General features: G+C 46.6%; 1 protein-coding gene across 18 annotated transcripts in view; it reads left to right on the forward strand.

Moving 5' to 3' along the window:
- The first annotated feature begins 2,059 nt into the window (after positions 1-2,059).
- Positions 2,060-18,075, forward strand: part of APBB2 (amyloid beta precursor protein binding family B member 2) — a 171,255-nt gene continuing 155,239 nt past the window's right edge. For 5 of the 18 annotated variants that reach the window (XM_083833241.1, XM_083833247.1, XM_083833244.1 and 2 more), the window contains exon 1: positions 3,151-3,294. The gene's annotated coding sequence lies outside the window, so the exon portion shown is untranslated. Of the gene's footprint in view, positions 3,013-3,070; positions 3,295-11,571; positions 11,591-18,075 lie in introns of those variants that run through there. The other 13 variants (XM_083833251.1, XM_083833243.1, XM_083833249.1 and 10 more) reach the window with 6 other exon arrangements.

An 18,075-nucleotide genomic window follows, 5' to 3' on the forward strand; every position in this document is an offset into this window, starting at 1 on the left:
TTTTCAAACCAACATCATCACCCTGCTTGCCTCCCTCAGAACTCGTAATGATAAAAAAACGGAGTTGCCCCAGACTCGATGAGTGGTTGGCCACCTTTCCTTCACCTCACCTTCAGAAAATCCCTGTATACCACTGTACATCAGACAGGGAAAGGATGGATCGGAGAATTATATCTAGTCAAATATCTAAAAGATCATAAGCCTGTAATGAAAAGAGATATCCTGTGAGTCTAATTCTTGAATCTTCTGGCTGTATGTGTGTGTGGTGTTGTTCTTTCTTTGTGGAAAATTATTTGATTTAGCATTTTGAGATGGAGACTTGATGTAACAGTGAGCAGTGTGAAAATGTTAGAGACTCAGTTCCAAAGCATGTTACTGTTCTGCTATAACTGAATTTTCCTCATTAAGTTTCTATGTTAAGCTCGGTTTTTGGAATAATATATTCAGTGAAAGGTTATTTGATGGTGTATGTTCCTCTGAAATATTAAACTACGATTACACCGCTAGATGGTAGTCTTGCTTATTCCATATTCACCTCTTTTCTACTTTCATCTGCAGAGAGAAACGGTTTCTCATGAGATGGGATTGCTGCGTACTTTAACTATCCCCCTACAGGGAATAACCCTTAAGTAAAAAGCTGGGATATAAAAGAAGGCAGAGGAAGAAACTGTATTAACTTCTCCTGAGAGAGCAATCAGAGGCACAGTCAATCTCAAAGTAGGATCTGTAAACCCGTGCTGCACTGAGGAAGCTAGCTTGCAAGCAGATATTTGCCAGTGGAAACTCATATGGTTTCTCTTTCCTTGTTGCAAAGTCAGATGGACTTTGACCAAAATAAATTTGCAATTTGCATTTGTAGTTCAAAAACTGAGACAGCAAGATGATGATGAAATAATTTTGTTATGAACTGATAATATAGAAAGGCCTCTCCTCTTTTTTTTTTTTTTTTTTTTTTTTTTTTAATGTTTTGAAGTGCTGTTTCACTAGATGTTTGTGGCTTACATAAAGAGGTAGTGAGGGCTTTGTATCAGTACCTTAAGCCCACAACTGCAGGAACCATTTCATTGTACTCGGTAAGTTAACACATCAGATAGCTCTAAAACAAGAGATCCATATTTGATGAGACTGGCTGAGCCTATGCAAGCAGTATATCCACGTGGAAATGTTTCTGAGAAGTCTGAGTGTATTGAGCTGCTGTCCATTTAAGATGTATATGAAATTCCTTATTTAGTTTCCTCAACACTTTATTTTTATGACTCTGCTTACTATACTGCAAACCAAAGTGCATTATATGGACCATATAACTAAATGTTAATCATAATTTTAACCACATAGCAAAAACCACAATGCAGTGCTTTTACACTTCTCATCACAGGAATGTGAATTTATGACTGTCTTGCTTGGCCACTGATGTCAGGAGACCATATTAATTGGCTATTCACTCATAATCTTGGGTAACCCAACAATTGTCTTGCATCTCTCCAAGTGCAAATTCCAGGGAGAGTTCTGCTCCATTATGCCTTCAAAGTCTCTGCATAAAAGCTTTCCCTGCTGCTGGATGATGTGCTTTCTTGGAGAGGAACGCACCCTGATTTGCAGACACTGGAATTTGATGAATCACCTTTGGATGTCTCAGGAGGTCATCAGTCCTTCTTAACCTGATCAAGATGATACATTTCTATCACAGATAATTAGGACTATTTGGAGGGTTTTCTTTGGATGTTCACCATAGTTCTGGATCTGAAAGAATGAATCAAAATGTGAGTCTTAGCATAAGGAAGTATTGTTCTTTTTATACAAATCTCGACTAAATCTTGTCCACGTTTGAGAAAAATGCAAGTACCACTATAAACAAAAACAATACATTTAGGAGTAAGTTGTTAAGTGATTAAGTATAATTTCCAAGTGCTTTGCTCTGAACTATGACATCTTTGTCTAATTGTCGCTTCTTGTTCATCACAGTAGTGCTCGTAATTGCTTTTTTTTCCTGTTCTTTAGGCTGATGGATGTCAGTATGAACTTCTAAAAACATGAATATTTCTAATTAAAGATGTTATATTCCTATTCATCTTAATTGTCCCTATAATTGTACTCAGTCCATCCAAGTTCTGCTGTTAGGGGCACAGTTATAAACTTGGAGAACAAAATAGCGAAGGTTCTGGAAATGCATAGGAAAAAACAACCCTTCTAGATAAACAGATTCACCATTAGAAACGGTGCAATAAATTTTGAAATGGTCTTGGGCACTCTGAATAGGATTGCTGAATATGTTTTAATTTAAGATAAAATCAGTCTGGCCATTTCATTATTGTAATAGTCTTCTTTGACCTCCTAGTGCATCTTTGGTTACTCTGATATGGCACTGTATTTTATTAGTGATTGTTTTGCATCTGCTGTTCCACAGTCTTCATAAGATTGTTAGGTGGAGGAACGAAAGATCCGCTTGCAGTTGCCACTCAACTACTACGCTATTTTAATTTTTTTGCTTCAGTAATGCGCAGTTTTTTCCCCTGTAACCTCAAAACCTTACGTTGAAAAGACAGAATCCCAAGTATTTGCTAAGGCTTTAAACAGAAGGAGCTTCTCATAGGTGTGCTCTTTTAAGCCTCATTACTAACTCCCCACAATGTTGCTGTGATCCCCTGCTCCTTCATCTCAAGACATGCCCAGGGATCCACTCGCAACCTGCTCCTGTTGTTCTGCAGGTGCATTAAAGCAGCGAGGTTTCCAGGACTGGTCCTTTTGCTCATTTTCCACGTTTGGGAACACACCCTGGACCTTTCCCTCTGTGCTGGCAGGGTGGCTTTGGAGCCCCACCACCACAGCCGGGCTGCCCGGAGCACCACCAGAGCACTCCTTCTGCCGAGCAGCCGCCTGCCTCTCCCTTTTCCCCCGGGGCAGCACAAACGACGGCTGCCTCCCCACACAAACCCTACCCCTCGGGGTCAGGAAACCTGCCCCGCAGGCCGCCTCAGCCTCGGGCACCACAGGGGGAAGCTCCCCGGGCGCCAGGTGAGAGCCGGCCGCCCCGAGGCCCCGGCGGCGCGATGTTGTGCGCCCTCCGCGGCGGCCCCGCCCGGCCGGCCCCCTGCGGGCCGCGGCGCTGGGCGGCGGCCAGGGAGGAGGGAGAGGAGACGGGAGGAGAGAGGAGAGGAGAGGAGAGGAGGGGCGGCGGCGGCGGCGGCCGGCGGCCGGAATCGTTTCCTGGGTAAGGCTGGGAAGCGTTTCCGGAGGGCTTGCTGCATCCCGCAGCGGGCTCCGGGCGCCTCGGGAGCGGCGCGGTGCGGCGGGCAGGTGCGCTCTCACCGCGGCGGGGCTGGGAGGGACGGGACGGGGCGGTGCGGGGCTGCCGAGCCCCGGTGCCCTCCCCTGGGGACAGCCGTGCCCCCGCTGCCCGCCGCGGCCCCGCTCCTTTGCCCGGGGGGCTGCGGCGGGGCCGCCTCCGGGGCTGTGCGGCGGCCCCGGCAGGGAGCTCTCGGCGGGTTTGGGGCTTTCCGCGACTTCAGCGCCGGTTGCTGCTGCTTGGGGGCCGTGCGGGTGGGAGCCCGGGGGGAACAGCCCTCGGGACGCGGCGCGGAGCCGCTTAATTCCCTGTAACTTCTCCCCTCGGTCTCCGGGCAGCGGTGGACGCTGCGCTACCCCAGGAGCGGGGCTGGGGGCTGCGGGCGTGCCGGGCCCTCCGGCTGGTCACCGTGCCCCTCCGGCTCATCCAGCGTGCCGCCAGCCTGCCGTCTCATGCTCTAGTGCTTTCCAGAAGCCCCAACGAGTTGGCTGCCTTGCGTTCGAAACTATTTTCTGCCGGCGTAATTAGGTTCAGTTGAAATGTGTGCAGATGTTTTAAAGGGGGAGACATCCTCTTACGGCGACCTTGTGACAAAATGTTGGCCGGTTAACTTCTTTGCGTAGAACAGCCGTGCTAAGCGTGGGTATTTTGGTTCTTCCTTTGCAGCAGCGAGTGTTCGATGGAGCACTTTTCAGCTTCTTTTCTTTCCTGATTGTTTAAGGGACATCAAGGTTTGGAGAGGACTCTTCAGGAGGAATGCTGGTTTTGTTGCACGTTACGAGGAGTGTGTGACTTTATTGAGGAGGACGGTTCTTAACACTGAAGCAGCACAAATGAACGTGCCCTCAGTGATGAAGGAGAAGGTCTAAGCAGTGGGTCACAGCAGTGTGGGAATCATTTATTAGCAGGGGGGATGCGCAACTTGCAAGCCTGGGTTGTTATTGTTATTTTCAGTTTTGCAGCTAAGGAACCAGTGACCAAAAATGATCACTTTTTGGTGGGGCACTGGGTGGATTCTGCTGTTCTCTTGGTCAGGAGGGACAGTGACGTGCTTAGGAAATGCTTGAGGATGTGCGGTGAGGACTGCTGCAGTGTTGGAGCTGAAGAGAGTTGTGACTTTAGGAGCTAGTTAGGAGCAACGTGAGTACTTGAGATTGCCTGCTGTAAGGATTTCTCACCAGAGGCTGGGAGAAGACTACAATGAATCCTGGTAGTTGGTAGGTGATGGTAGGTAATCAACTGGTTGCACCTCTGTCAGATGGCAGATCCACGCTTTTCAGAAGCTCTGAGCTAAGATGTGCAATCACACTTGAAATCCGTGCTGAAAACAGACTATACCACCCGTATGTCTCCTTTGGGTAGAAGGCAAGGGTTTGCCTCTGTCCTGTGCTGTAAGCAAGGAACTCAGCTGCTGGGATTGCCAGAGCAGGAGGAGATGTGCAGGGCACATTAGCTCCTTACTGGGCAAGCTGCCGCTGTCCTGCTGCCACGGAGAAGGTGACGAATGGTGGGGCGTGTTGGGCAGGGGACTGGCAGGAAGGACCGGTGGGATGGGTGGGAGCTCTGGGGGAATATCGGGCACATCTTCTCACTTCTGCTTCTGGTGGAGCAGGTGCAGAGAGTGGCTGGGGTAAAGAAACAATTGCACCAGAGGAGACGAGGAAAGCCTGGCTCGTCTAGCCTAGGAAATGAGGCCTGAGAGGGGATACGATTGCAATCTGCAGATACAGCAGGGATATAAACAGTAGAAACAGAGAGGAGCTATTTAAACTAAAGAACAATGTTGGCACGAGAACAAATGGATGTAAACTGGCATGAATAAACTTCGGCTGGAATTTCGTTTCTTCCCTAAATGGAGTGAGGTTCTGGAATGACCTTCAAAGGGGAGAAGTGGGAGCAAGACCCCTGGCTGGCTCTTAAAGATATATGGAGGAAGTTTCTGTCATGTGCTTGGCTCTGTGGTATTAAGAGATGAGGCTTGGTGACTCAGGAAAACTTTTTCTGTACGTATGAGTTAACTGAATATAGATTTTCTGTGTCAGTGTTTTTTATTTTAAAAATCTGACGTTCAGTCCTGACATCAGAATAAACTGCTTGCTTTACAGTTCGTATCACTGCTTAGAAAGGATTGTGATGTGCTTAGCGGCCACTTTCTGAACTATTTTACACGTTTAGGTTTTCTTTCCTCCAAAATGTTGTATTGGCTTACAGCAGTATCTAATTATGTGGAAACATCTGTTTTTTAATGTGAAAATTCTGCAAAAGACTATACTTTGGGTGCGAGACGTGTTTGAGCTTATTTTTCAGGTTACAAAATAAAATGTAGAAAAAGTGTTTCTTGATGGAAGTAATCAATAAATTCTGCAAAAACAGGAGTTGGGAGGGGACAGCCGATCCAGATGGTGCGAATTGAGACCAGTGCTCCCAGCTACGCTGCGACTGGAGGGCTTTAAAGTAACTTTGAAGACAAGTCTAGTTTATGTACTTGTCTGTGGGGTTTGTTTCATTTGCTGTTACGCAGAACAGCTGAGAGTTATCTTGAGTGGTGGTTATAGCAGTTCAGCTCGTACAGAAGTCTGTAGGCCATTCTAAAAATATGGTGTGCAGCACAAAACACAACCAGCTGCAGATACTGCGTAATAGGTCCTGTGACTGTCAGAAGTACGTGACGGCTTCCAGAAGATGGAATAAATATAAAAAAGGAAGAGCAGCAGTGATGGGCCAAGGGCTCACCTGTCTGCCCCAGTAGCCACCTGGGGCTCGACCCAGCCATGTGGCATCCAGCTGGCTTCATCTCCGAGCAGCACCTCCTGGGTGCCTCCACATGCTTCTGCACTGCCTCTTTCTGCCGGAGCTGGCTGCAGCTCCATGGGCTGATGGCCCCCAGCCTTGACGGGCAGCATCCCAGCACCTCTGGACCCGTGTCGTTGGCCTGGTCTCACTGTGGGTGAGCACTGCTGGCTGCTGTCCCATAGCTGTAAGGAGTTGGGAGCGCTCTGTGTAGTGTCCTGCTTCAGCTTCCTTCAAAAAATAATAATAATAAGAAGAAACCTTCACCTTCAACCTCCTCCTTGATCTTTTTAAAATTTTTCTACTTGTAGAGCAGATGCCCAAGGAAAAATAAGATTAGGGTGACCTTATACAACGCCTCCTCTGTAGATGTTTTCCGCAGCTCTGGTTGTTTTCAGCTTGGGACTGGCAGAGCTGGGGTTACCCTCTGCCTGTTTCCAAGTGCTTGGTGGCTTTCTGTTTCAAATGCTTCTCTGATCTGTCTGCAGCCCCCTGGGACCTTATTGCAGCCTCCACAGCCTTTGCCCGGGAGCACTGCTTGTCTGTAGGCCTGCTTCTGGTTGTGTAAGAATTCCCTGCTGTTTATTCTCTGCTGGATTCCTTCCTTTGGTGGCTCGTAGCTCCCGTGTGGCAGAGGCAGTGAGAGATCCTGCGTTATGACATTCGTGACTTCGTAGTCCTCTGTCTTCCTCTTCCATTTGTAGTTTTACCTGACTGAAGAGCTGCCTACTCATCTGTTCTTTGTACAGAGGCTGTCCCTGGCTCTGAACGCCCTTTCCAGGGGTCCTTCCTATCTCTGAAGATCCTTTTAGGGTGGGAGGATCAGGACCGCGTGCAGTTTTCAGCATGTAGGTGAGCTCTGGGGCAATGCAGTGACATAACTGTGCTTTGTTTTCGTAGTGATTTATAAGGTTTGGTTAGCTTTTCGGACTGCCGATGAGCTCATTTCATGGATGTGTGCAGTCGTAACCTTGCAATGTTGCTCTGGCGCACGATCATTTTGGGGCCTATCAGTCACGTAAAGCTGCGGTTGTGCCTTTCCCACGTACATCTCCTTACATCTGCTGTGTTTATTTGCATTAATTCTCATCTCCGTGCTGTTGACTCAGTCTCGCAGGATTGTCTGGAATTCTTCACATCCTGTCCTTGCTGCCCAAATAACGTTTCATCTGCAAACTTCCTCAGCCCGCTGCTCCATCCCCATTCCAGGTCTCATGTGAGCATCTCAGGCAGCTCGAGTCCGAGCACAGGTTGCTGCTGAACTGCACTGGTGACTTCTGGCCGCTCCAAGAGAGACTGTTTACCCTTATCCTTACCCTGCTTCTATTTTCCAACCCTCTGCATGTCCACATAAGACCTTTCCTCTTACCTCTTCCAGCTTAGTCCCGTAAGAAACCCCATACCTGTTTGGTAAGTCCTTTTGGAAACTCAAGGAGATTGAAACAAATGGCTATACCCCTGTCCATGTTTGGTACCACCTCTGAAAAGCTTATAAAGCAGGGCCGCTCCTCCAGAAACCATGTTGACCTTTCCAAAATTCTGTCCCTTTTATTACCGGCATCTGTTAAGCTCATTTTGAGCCCAGCGGAGGTGCTTGGCCGCGCAGTTCCGTGCCTCCCCGAAGCCCTGCTGAAATCCTTGCCTCTTTTGCCGCTTTCCATTCCCCCGCTGCAAAGGACGTTTCAAGTGGAGCTCTGGCAGAAGGATTTGACCAGAGAGCGTCCGGGGATTTCTAATGGAAATTTGCTAATGGCCGCTGTTTTAGCTCTGCCTGGCCTGAGGACCTGGTTTCCTGAGCTTGTCTCCAAGGCCGTGAGGGCAGGCCCGCAGCGAGGTGGCCTCACGGGGTGTAGGGCTCTGCCTCGGCAAGGAGGGCAGGCACCTGGCCTGCGTTGTCGGTCAGTGGTAGGCCGTGCCTGGGCATTCGTATGCTTTCCAAAGAATAAAAGTCAGGTTCAGTTTAGTTTCTGTCCAAGGTGGATCTCTAATTCTGTCTCCTGCAGTCAAATCCATTTTTTTTAAAACTTAAATTATGCTGAGCTTCCGTCTTCTCCCTTGAAAATGTGTCATTCGCATGGGTAACTGCTTAGATATTTTCTTTTTTTTTTTTTTTTTTTTACTGCTGAAGAAACTTTGCATCTGTGTATTACGCTGATGAGTGCCTTTAAAGTGCTCTGCGTAACAATTAGGATGATTAAAAAGATGCAGATTCCTGCTTTTATCAGTAGTCTGCGTGCTGCGTGTGATGTGCTTAGAAACCTACCGTGGGTCTCAGATGAATGGAGTCAGGTGCGATTTACTCCAGGATATTCCCTCGTGAATGTAAACGATTAACGTCAGTTGTAGCACAGTAAGAGTAACGATGTGTGACAGAGGAAGGTTGCTGCAAAATAAAAATGTGTACATTTTTGCTTCTGATCTCAGTGTGGGATAGCCGGTGTCTGTAGTTCTGGCTTATCTTACCTGGTGAATAGTGCTGCTGCTGTTAAAGTACTCCTCGGCAAATTTCTGGCAGACTTCTTATTGACAGCTTAATCTTTTGGACTTCACGATTCAAAAACCTCTGCTGAAATCTCAGTGGTGTCCCTCTGCAACTTGGCCAAAATAGAGTAATAACCTGCTGATTCAGTCTCCTAGCTCTTATTGTTTGGCTGTCCCTTTTTTTTCCCCTGTAGAAATCTCGCAGAATCTTTCTCTCTCCTTTGTCTTCCTTGCTGGATTGTGTTGCTCCCCAGGTAATGTATCCCGTCAGACAAGCATCAGCTCGGCCTGCCCTGGGGAAAAGCCTCCTTCTGGAAGCAGGAGGCATGCTTTGCGATGGTATGCTTTTAACCAGTTTTGCAGTGTTGAGTTCCTTTGTTGAAGGGTTGTGGGTTGTTGTGTTTTTTCTTTTAATGCAAATATAGCTTAATTTTCAAAGGCACCAGGAGGAACATTTCTAAACTTCTGCAGATACCCGTGTAGAAGGAGTGTTTAAAACAAAAAACACCACGCCCCAAGGGCTGGATATGGGCACTAAAACGTAGTTCAGTCAGGACTAATTTTTCTGATGTTTATTGGCTGTGGGGGGAGGTTTCCTGGTTCCAAAGGGAATGAAAACGGCAGGAACAAAATGTTCTCTACCGTTATGAATCAACTTGTTTGAGCAGAATAACCCACCAGAAATTTTACATATTTTTGTTGTTGTCTATTTGTAGAAACATGCCATTTCTTTGTAGCGTTTTCAGGGTAGAATGCGCTCCAAACAGTTACTAAATTACAATAATTTGGTGTGACTAATATTGGCATGATTTAGTTAAGCCTTTATCGGGAACCTCTTAAGTATAATTTCTCAGATGGGATGGAGGGAGATGCTGCAGGGCGCTTGCTGGCCAGCTGCCTAGCTCAGAAAATTAGGAGCTCGACATTAAGCCATCCTATGTATTTGATGTAGAAATTCATTGTAAGGACCTGGAAGCGGTAGTTTGGGTAAATATGGCAACTAATTCATTGCTACAGTGTTTACGTTTGCCTAGCTAATTCTGTTTGAGGGGAGGATTATTGTGAGGAAGGGGTGCTTCTTAGCGAGGTATTGAATTGTGTGCCTGGGGAAGATGAAAGGGAGTCGCAAGGTGGGGGAATAAAGAAGAGGGAGGCTCTCACACGCAGAATTCAGCGTTTGCCTGGTTAAATGGGGATTTAAGCACAGCGTAACAGAAGGATAGTTTAATTGGGTTATTTAAATGATGTGAAGATGCATACATACAGGGCACGAGCTTTGAACTGACGGCGAGATGTGGCTGAAAGACAGCGCAGCAGGGAACCCAGCTGTCTGCGGCCTGCACGGTATGGACAAAGCCCTAAGCGCTGTGCGATGGCCGAGCCTCCAAAGTATCCTGCGTGCCCTGGGTGTAGCTTCCCTGGTGGGCAGCAGGATGAGCAGCTGCCTCTCTGAAGAGCTTGTGGCTTCGCCGGGGCGCACCAGAAAGGTCTCAGTGGTCCCCTGTGCCTGCCTGGTGTCCAGGGGGCTGCCGCAGGCCCTGCGGGTTCAAATGGAGCAGAGAAGGGAGCATGCGTGGGATGTTGGGCCTCTGGGCTTCCCGGGGCGCGAAGTCAGCTCCGAACCCTGCCTTTTTTGAGGGAAAAGCCCCTCGCAGGAGGCTGCTTTGAGGTTCCTGTCAAACTGAATCAACGTGCAAGTTGCGGGGAGAGGCGGGAGGTGGCACTGGGAGGTCCCTGTCTTGGTGAGATGCGGTTACAAGAGAGGTTTTTGGAGGCCGTGCCCTTATGGGCTGCGCCTGGGGACCTCTGAGGATGGTCCCTGAGGTTTTGTCACAGGAATTTCTGTAGGCCTGCGAAGCGCCCGGTGCTGGGTGCATTGCCGGAGCGATGCTTTCACCAGGGTAAAAGATCTCCATGTCTATCAAAGCGTATCGGGACGGAGTTAAATTTGGGTAAATCCTTTCCTTAGAACGCCGTCAAATACTTCAAAGGGAAGCAATTCCTGTAGGTGTCTCTTGCTGTTTTTTCCTAAAAGTGCCTGGCTGGGCGTTTTTCCCTGGGTGTGTGCAGCACTGAGTGTGTTTTCCTGCCCCTCGAAGAGCTGCGTGGGCCTGACCCCCTGTAACCGGGCTGAGGTGGGGCACGGGGAGAGGCTCTGCGTCCCACGGTGGGGAAGCTTGGGACCAAAAACCCTTTGCCCTTAAAAACATTACATTTTATTTTGATATTAGCTTTTTCCCAAAGGTACAGACATAAAAGTCAGCTTAAAAATACGATAGAAATAGCATATATACTGACGGGTAAGGAGGAAGGGAAAGGTTATGAAGATAATTTCACTTAAATCTGACAGGGGATAAGAACTGCGTGCCTGGGAAATAATTCATATTTTTAGAGTCCAACAAGAACCTGTTTGCATGTTGGTTTTTTTGTTTCTTTAAAATTTTTTTCCCAACACACTTCAGGAAAGCAGTGAAACTCTCTGAGACCATCAGCAAAGGGAGTGGTTTAACTATCACATCTGTGTATGAAAAGCTGTGTGTATTCTGGCAAACACGTTTATTTTTGGAAGAGTTTGAGGTCTTAAAAGCTAAAAAATAAATGCTTAAAATGCTATCAAGTGTAAGAAAAATGTTTGATACCTGTGTATATGGAAACAGAAGTGTTAACAAAGCAAAATCTTAGTGATATGGTGTCCTGGTTCCAGTTAGGACAGAGTTAATTTTCCTCCTAGTAGCTGGTAGGGTGCTATGTTTTGGATTAGGATGAGAAGAGCGCTGATAACATGCTGATGTTTTAATTGTTGCAGAGCAGTGTTTACACCAGGCCAAGGACTTTTCAGCTTCTCGCTCTGTCCTGCCAGCGAGCAGGCTGGGGGTGCAGCAGGAGCTGGGAGGGGACAGACCCAGGACAGCTGACCCAAACTGGCCAAAGGGGTATTCCATACCATCTGACGTCATGCTAAACAATATATAGGGGTGGCTGGCCGGGGTGGGGGGCCGGCTGCTCGGGGATAGGCTGGGCATCGGTCAGCGGGTGGTGAGCAATTGCATTGTGCATCACTTGTTTTCTTACACATTATTATTGTTAATACTATTATCATTATCACTATTATTATTATTATTGTTATCATTATATTCCTGTCTTAATAAACTGTCTTTATCTCAACTCACCGGCTTCACTTTCCTGTTTCTCTCCCCCATCCCAGAGAGGGAGGGGGGAGGGTGAGCGAACGGCTGTGTGGTGTTTAGCTGCCAGCCGGGTTAAACCACAACATATGGTTTAGTGGAGGACTTGTTAGTGTTAGGTCAGAGGTTGGACTCGGTGATCTTGAAGGTCTCTTCCAACCTAGATGATTCTGTGATTCTGTGAAAATAGCTTCAATTGTTCCATCTTTGTTTTTCAGAAGTATTTGAGATTGGATTTGTTGTTATATAAGTTTGTGGGCTGATAAGATGACTACCCAAGGAGATTAAAATAACTTGGTGACAAGACAGTATTTGCTTCAAGCATGTGCTGTTATTTAAACATGTGCAAGAACTGCTAGCAAACAATGCTTGACTATATACATGTGTTTTAACCTTATTTTTATAATCTTTGCATGCTGTTACAGCAGCATTTATCTGACTGCATTTTTTTTTGCCAATTCTTGGCGATTCTAAACTCTTTTCAGTAAAATATCCTGTATGTTTCCAATTGATGCAAGAACAGATTGGGGAAAAAAAATTGAATTAACTTAATGGTCGGGATATTATATATGGCAAAACAGTATCCAGGAAGTTGGCTAGTGGAGGTGTATGGGCATTTAGAGGCCAGTAGGTCTTTTTTGAAGATGAATGTTGATGTATCTGAAGGTGACAAAACTGGGTGTTGTTCATCAGGGCAACTGCATCCGTGGTCCTGGGAAAGTTTCTTTGCAGCCTGACAGCGTGCTGATACTTCGATGCCCTCACGCTGAAAGATGTGTGATGGAAGGCTGTTTGGTGAACTGAAAATAACCACAGAAAGCTCAGGTGTCGCAGTGAGGGATCTGTGTGGGGAAGGAGGATCCTGAGGGAGAACCAGGAGGCTCCCAGGAATGTCAGCACTGCGGTGAGGCTCGCTTCCGAGGAGGACCGGGAGGAATGGGAACATCAGAACATCACTAACGGCTTTGTACCTCAGGTGGGAGTCAAGCTTTGGTTGTTTCCCAACCTGGTTTAAGCTGAGAATCAGCCAGCACTGCCACGGCCTGGTTGTGTTACATCTGCGTGACCGTCCCTACTGCTGCGGCCGACCTTGCCGGCGGGAGCTGTGTGGAACATTTCCTGTGGTAGCAGCCACTGTGCTGGTGCTGGGAGCTCCCCAGGGCCTTGCCTTGCAGTAACCTGCGTGCTGTAACGAGCCCAGCCACCCTTCAAGTGCCTGAGAAGACACAGGAGCCGGTGCCTGGCCGCTTGCCACCCTGCAGTGCAGCAAGTCTCGCTGCTGCCCGAGCCCGGCAGGTAGGAGTGCTGCCTGTGTGGAAGAAAGACATCTTGTGGGATCTATCCAAATCCATAGCGGATTGTACAAGAGTGAGGCCGAAATTCTTCAGCTGTGCCTTGTTCAGCCTTCCAGTCTAAATCTGTGGACGTCTAAATCATGGACGTCTAAATCTGTGCCACTTTGAAAACCCCTCTGAAGACAGATAACCCAGGCTTCTCTGAACCCTCCCTGGAAGATTCACTTTGAGGGATTTGGCCTGCTTCTCTGCTTCTGCCGTGTGCTTCTGAATAATCCTTGAACTGTAAATACAGAGCTGGAAAAAATAACATTTGAGCTGGCTGACAATATTCCAGCTCACATTAGGACTTAAATTAAGAAATATGAGCCTATGCTATAAATCAGAAACTTGGGTTTGTAACCCCTTAATTTTTGGCCTGATAAATCCTATTACTCCCAGAAAGCTGTTAAGGTTCATCTCGGTAAGCGCTAAGGATGTTTTAAATCCATGGATTATTTAAGTTCCGCCTGTGCCAAGGTTTAAAATAAGACTGCTAATACACAGAACACGCCAGCTGTAAAACCAGGAGTGGATGGTGTGGAATCAATTCAGGAGACACCGAGCGACCTATCTAACTTCAGACCTACCCGGTGTTCAACTTTAACTCCTGCTGCCTATACTGCTTTTGCTAGCCTGCTGTACAGGGACAGAAAAATCACATGATGCTTATGTTTTCACTAGTATTTTTAGTATTCTTGATCAAAAACACTCAAGGATGACCTTACGAAGCCAAGTTGCCCACTGAAGGATCCTTTTCTTTACATTTGGTAATTGTGTTCTGTGTGCCCTGCCGGGAGAGCTCCTGTGGAGGGATGAAGATGTTAAAGCTGTTGTGTTCAGGCTTGCTTGCCTGCCCCTTGGCCATCGAGGCTGAAAGTTGCACACGTTTCATTTGGTGCGCTCTGCTGGCTGGCAGGGAAATAGGGGCTGCGGTTGTGCCCCATGCCTGGTGGTGGTGTCCCTCTCTGGCTCTCCTGTGGAGTTCTTGCTTGGTGGGTGGGAATTAGCACCTCCTGGGCTCTCCCTGCTGCTGAGGGGAAGTGTTACAGGGCTTCCTCAAGCAGGGAACTGGGCTTTCCCAGTTTTGGGGTTGCTCTTGGAACCGAGACTGCGAGAAAATGGTTTTGGCGTAGGTGAATGCAATGTGTTGCCATGGCAGGATGCGAAGCCTCCGTGCAGGAGGAGGTGTGGAAATTCTAGATCTTGCAAGAGCAAGGCTTAAGCTGGATTTGCTTAGATTTTAAAAACCTGCAGAGGTTAAGGATACCTAAGGACAGTGATGCACATACCCTGTGAATCTAAATCGCAGGTATCAATGCTCCCAAACAATGGCTCAGGAAAGGCTCGTGCCAGTGAGCTCAGGTGGAGGCAGCAGCTAGCATATAAATAGATTAAGAAGAATTTTAATTACACAGAGGAGGTAGATGATGAAATCGTCTGCAAAACCCAGGAGCAAAATAAGCCTAAATCGCTTGCGCAGAATTAGGCACTAGCCTTGAAATAGCACTCCACCATGGAGCAGTGGGGAGGAATGCTCTGTACCAAGTATAACGTAAACACACCTAAAAATGTTTTCTAGGCTTATTTTATTTTTTCCCCTCTCCTTACTTGTTTTAAGGCCTAGATTTGTTCTGAAAGATTCTAAAATTATCTAAATTTGAGAATAAAGCTGATTTGTTTCACAGAAACTAAGTTTGGGTCTGGGAGTTTCAAGCTATGCTCCTTTGCGTTTTCTTGGCAATTCCTAATGTAGTGTGGTGTCCATAACTTTTATTTATCACTTTTAATTCAAAAGTGCTAGATAACTCAACTGCTTTCACAGCACAACAGGAAGTTTTAAAAGGCCTTGAGAGATTCAGTATAAAGCTAGCAAAACGGCCACAGCTGGATGGTAAAAATGAAAACAAAACCAGGCATTTTCCAACAAGATGTCGTTTGGATGTGGCAGGCTCAGGGACGAGCAGCGGTTCTGCCTTTCTCAAAAGCTTCTCATGAAAGAACCTTTTATTAAAGCAGAGCGGTACACATGTTAAAACTTGGCTCTTACAGAGAAGCTTTCTATAATCTGATACTGAAAGTGTCTGCCTGCCGTATGGAAATTGGTAGTAAAATTACCTGTGCTTTTGAAATGGATGTTTTCCTATTTGTTAGCCATAACTTGAAAGCACCACAGTATCTTAAGCTCAACAAAACGCTTAAACTTGAAGCAAAACAGTTACTTTAAAGGAATTTCAGTGATGGAGAACCTCTCCGTTTTGCAAGGCGGGAGTAATGCAGCTGGAGCAGATTGGTGTCACTGAGCGGCTGCAGGAGGCTGATGGAGACAAACCACTGCCATGAAATAACAGTATGGTTCTGATCCCCTCCGATGGGGGACCAGGAGTTGCGACACAACCCCAAGCCACTACTGGGTAGTCTAATTCTACGCTGTTCTCTTAAGGAACACCAGAGATGGCTTCAGAAATGGAACTGTCACTGTAGAAAGCTCTCTGTAACAAGCAAGATCAGGCTACTTGCTTTGTTGCCTCTGAGCAGGTGTGGTCTTTAGGCCTCTGTGTGCTACTGCACATTTCACGGTATAACAATTTGCGTTGAAAACACCTTTTCTTCTTACAAGATAGCAAAATATTCGCACTGTTAGCATGGGGTTAACGTCTTTTAATTACATGCTTTAAATACAAAGCAAAGAAATGTAGGATAAAACTAGGACCCAGGAGCGATGGTAGCACACAAGTTTCTTCAAGGTTGCTTTTAGCAAAAGGGATCTGTTAGGCTGGATATTTGCTGGTAAGTATCCTCACTGAGGTCCTTTTGTCTTTTTGTCTCGATTAAACTAATCTTACCTTTACCCTGCATCCTGTTTTTGTGTAAATCACTAATTGCTCTTCTGTTTCATTTGGCTGTGACCAGCCACCAGCTTTGGGATCATATGATTGCTAAGGGACTCTTGGTGTTTGAATTGTGTGTGATGTCCTCTGGCTGTGTGCGGCACTTCTGACTGGCTTGGAAGGGAAGTTACACATTGCCTGGGCACCCCAGCAGATGTTTTCAGCATAGTACCTGGGTTTTTTTTTGTTTGTTTGTTTCGTTTCTTTTTTGAGTTGCTGCTAATAAGATGAGCTTTTAGGTGGAATAGGTGGAAGTCTATAGTTGCTGCTCCCAATAAGCTTGGCATATAAACCCGATAGAGCTTGGCTATGCCGGATGCGTTCTCATGCTCTTGGGTATCAAAACTGGCTTAAACCTTTTGGCTTAATTTCGTGTCGGTGACCGCTTTGCACAAACGCATGCCTGGGTCACCCTGGGACAGGCGTGTGGAAATGCTGAGGAAGAGCGCGGCGTGCCAGCGGCGGAGCTGGGAGGAGGATGCCCCACGTGCTCCTTCCCTGGCACGGGGCAGCTCAACGCCTCTTCCAGAGCCTCGCGGCAGGGCATCACGTCCCTGCTCTAGAAAAGGTTTCTGTGACTTAAGCAAGTTGTTTATTTTCCACTCGTACATCGGCCCTGTTTGTAGAGAATTTTGTGGGTTTTCAGCGTTTTGCTTTTTTTAGCCTTGAAACAGTTTTTAAACTTCCACCCTGAAGTATTATTTATTTTTTTATTCTTTGTTATTTCTTGGTTTTGGTTCTAATAGAACATGAACCTGTGCACAAGTTATTTATTTTCTTAAATGGTGGCAGCCTTGGTGTGTTTGAAACGAGGTGTTGTGTGTTTACAGAAGAAACAGTCTTGTAATACGTAAAGTTTTAAAACAAACATTGGAGGAAAGAATAACTAAAAACATGAAGGGAAATGGGAAAAATTGCAACATAAGTTTATCCACAGATAGGCTGTGCCAGAGTAAATGACTTTTTTTTTTCCTTCCACCTTGAATTGTGAGTTGGGTTAAATGTGTTAAGTTTATCTGGTCTTTAAGAAAACATTTGTTATGGCATGAAGAGGAAAAAGCTAAACCGCGGGAGAGAGGCGTTAAGGTGATGAAAGGCCTGGTTAAAGGGGGAACAAGAGGCTGAAGAGCAAAGGAGCCCCCTAGGCTGGAGGAGGACTCGTGCTGGGATATCTTCACAAGAGCTTTGGCAACCAGAAGTTAGGAACGCGCAGAAGACGTGTTAATCTTGCCGGTATTCAGCGAGATGTTTGTAGGCATGTCGATGTATCGAGCCGTTATGTACTGTGCTGCTGAGGTCTTGTCTAGGAAGAAGTGAATCATGATGATAGCGAGAGGGATGATTTGAGATTCCGTGTAAAGGCAGCTCCTCGTACTGAACGCGTTCGTTGGCTGTGGCCCAAGTAGTACCCAGCTTTTCGCGGGGAGATGCTTTGGGCTTTCTCGTCTCATGTTTTCTCAGGTCTTTCCCGGTTTCCTTTCCAGCTCTGCCTCAGTTTGCCTTTGTTTATCACACTTTCTCTTCACAAAGTAACACATTACTCTGTTGTGCTCGGGGCTCTGGGAAGCTGGTTGAAGCTAGACTTTGCTAATTGTCTTTGGAAGCAGCTCTCAGGTAACTTGGGCTGGTTTACTCAGCCTGGGAAAGGGAAGGACCTCTGTAAGGTCTATAAGCCAAAGATTAAGGTCTCTATAAGTCTCTATAACCCAAAGGTATATGTATAAGGTCTCTCTATATGGATCTCTATATATAAAGGTTTATATATAAGGTCTCTATAATCCAAAGATTTGGTCTTTGGACTGCCTGTGGCTACATATTTTCCCAGGATGAGGATGCGGCTTTCTATGTGGCCTCTGATACCTTGCCATGAGGTGGATTCACGAGGCATTGGTAGAGTTCTGGTTTTTCCCTGCTTGCTGCAATGCAAAGACTTGAGGAAGGACTTGACTGCTTACGTGATTATAGTAACAGGACATTAAATACAGGTGCTTACCTCATACATTTCTATTAATTAAATGGTATATCTGACTGTGAACTAAATTCAGGTTGTGTGTAACCTGAAGCCCTACTGGGTTTCAGGCTTAGTTTGTGCTTTATAGTTGTCTGTCATA

This window comes from Anser anser (genome assembly GCF_964211835.1).
Source record: "Anser anser genome assembly, chromosome: 4".
NCBI classification, from domain to species: domain Eukaryota; kingdom Metazoa; phylum Chordata; class Aves; order Anseriformes; family Anatidae; genus Anser; species Anser anser.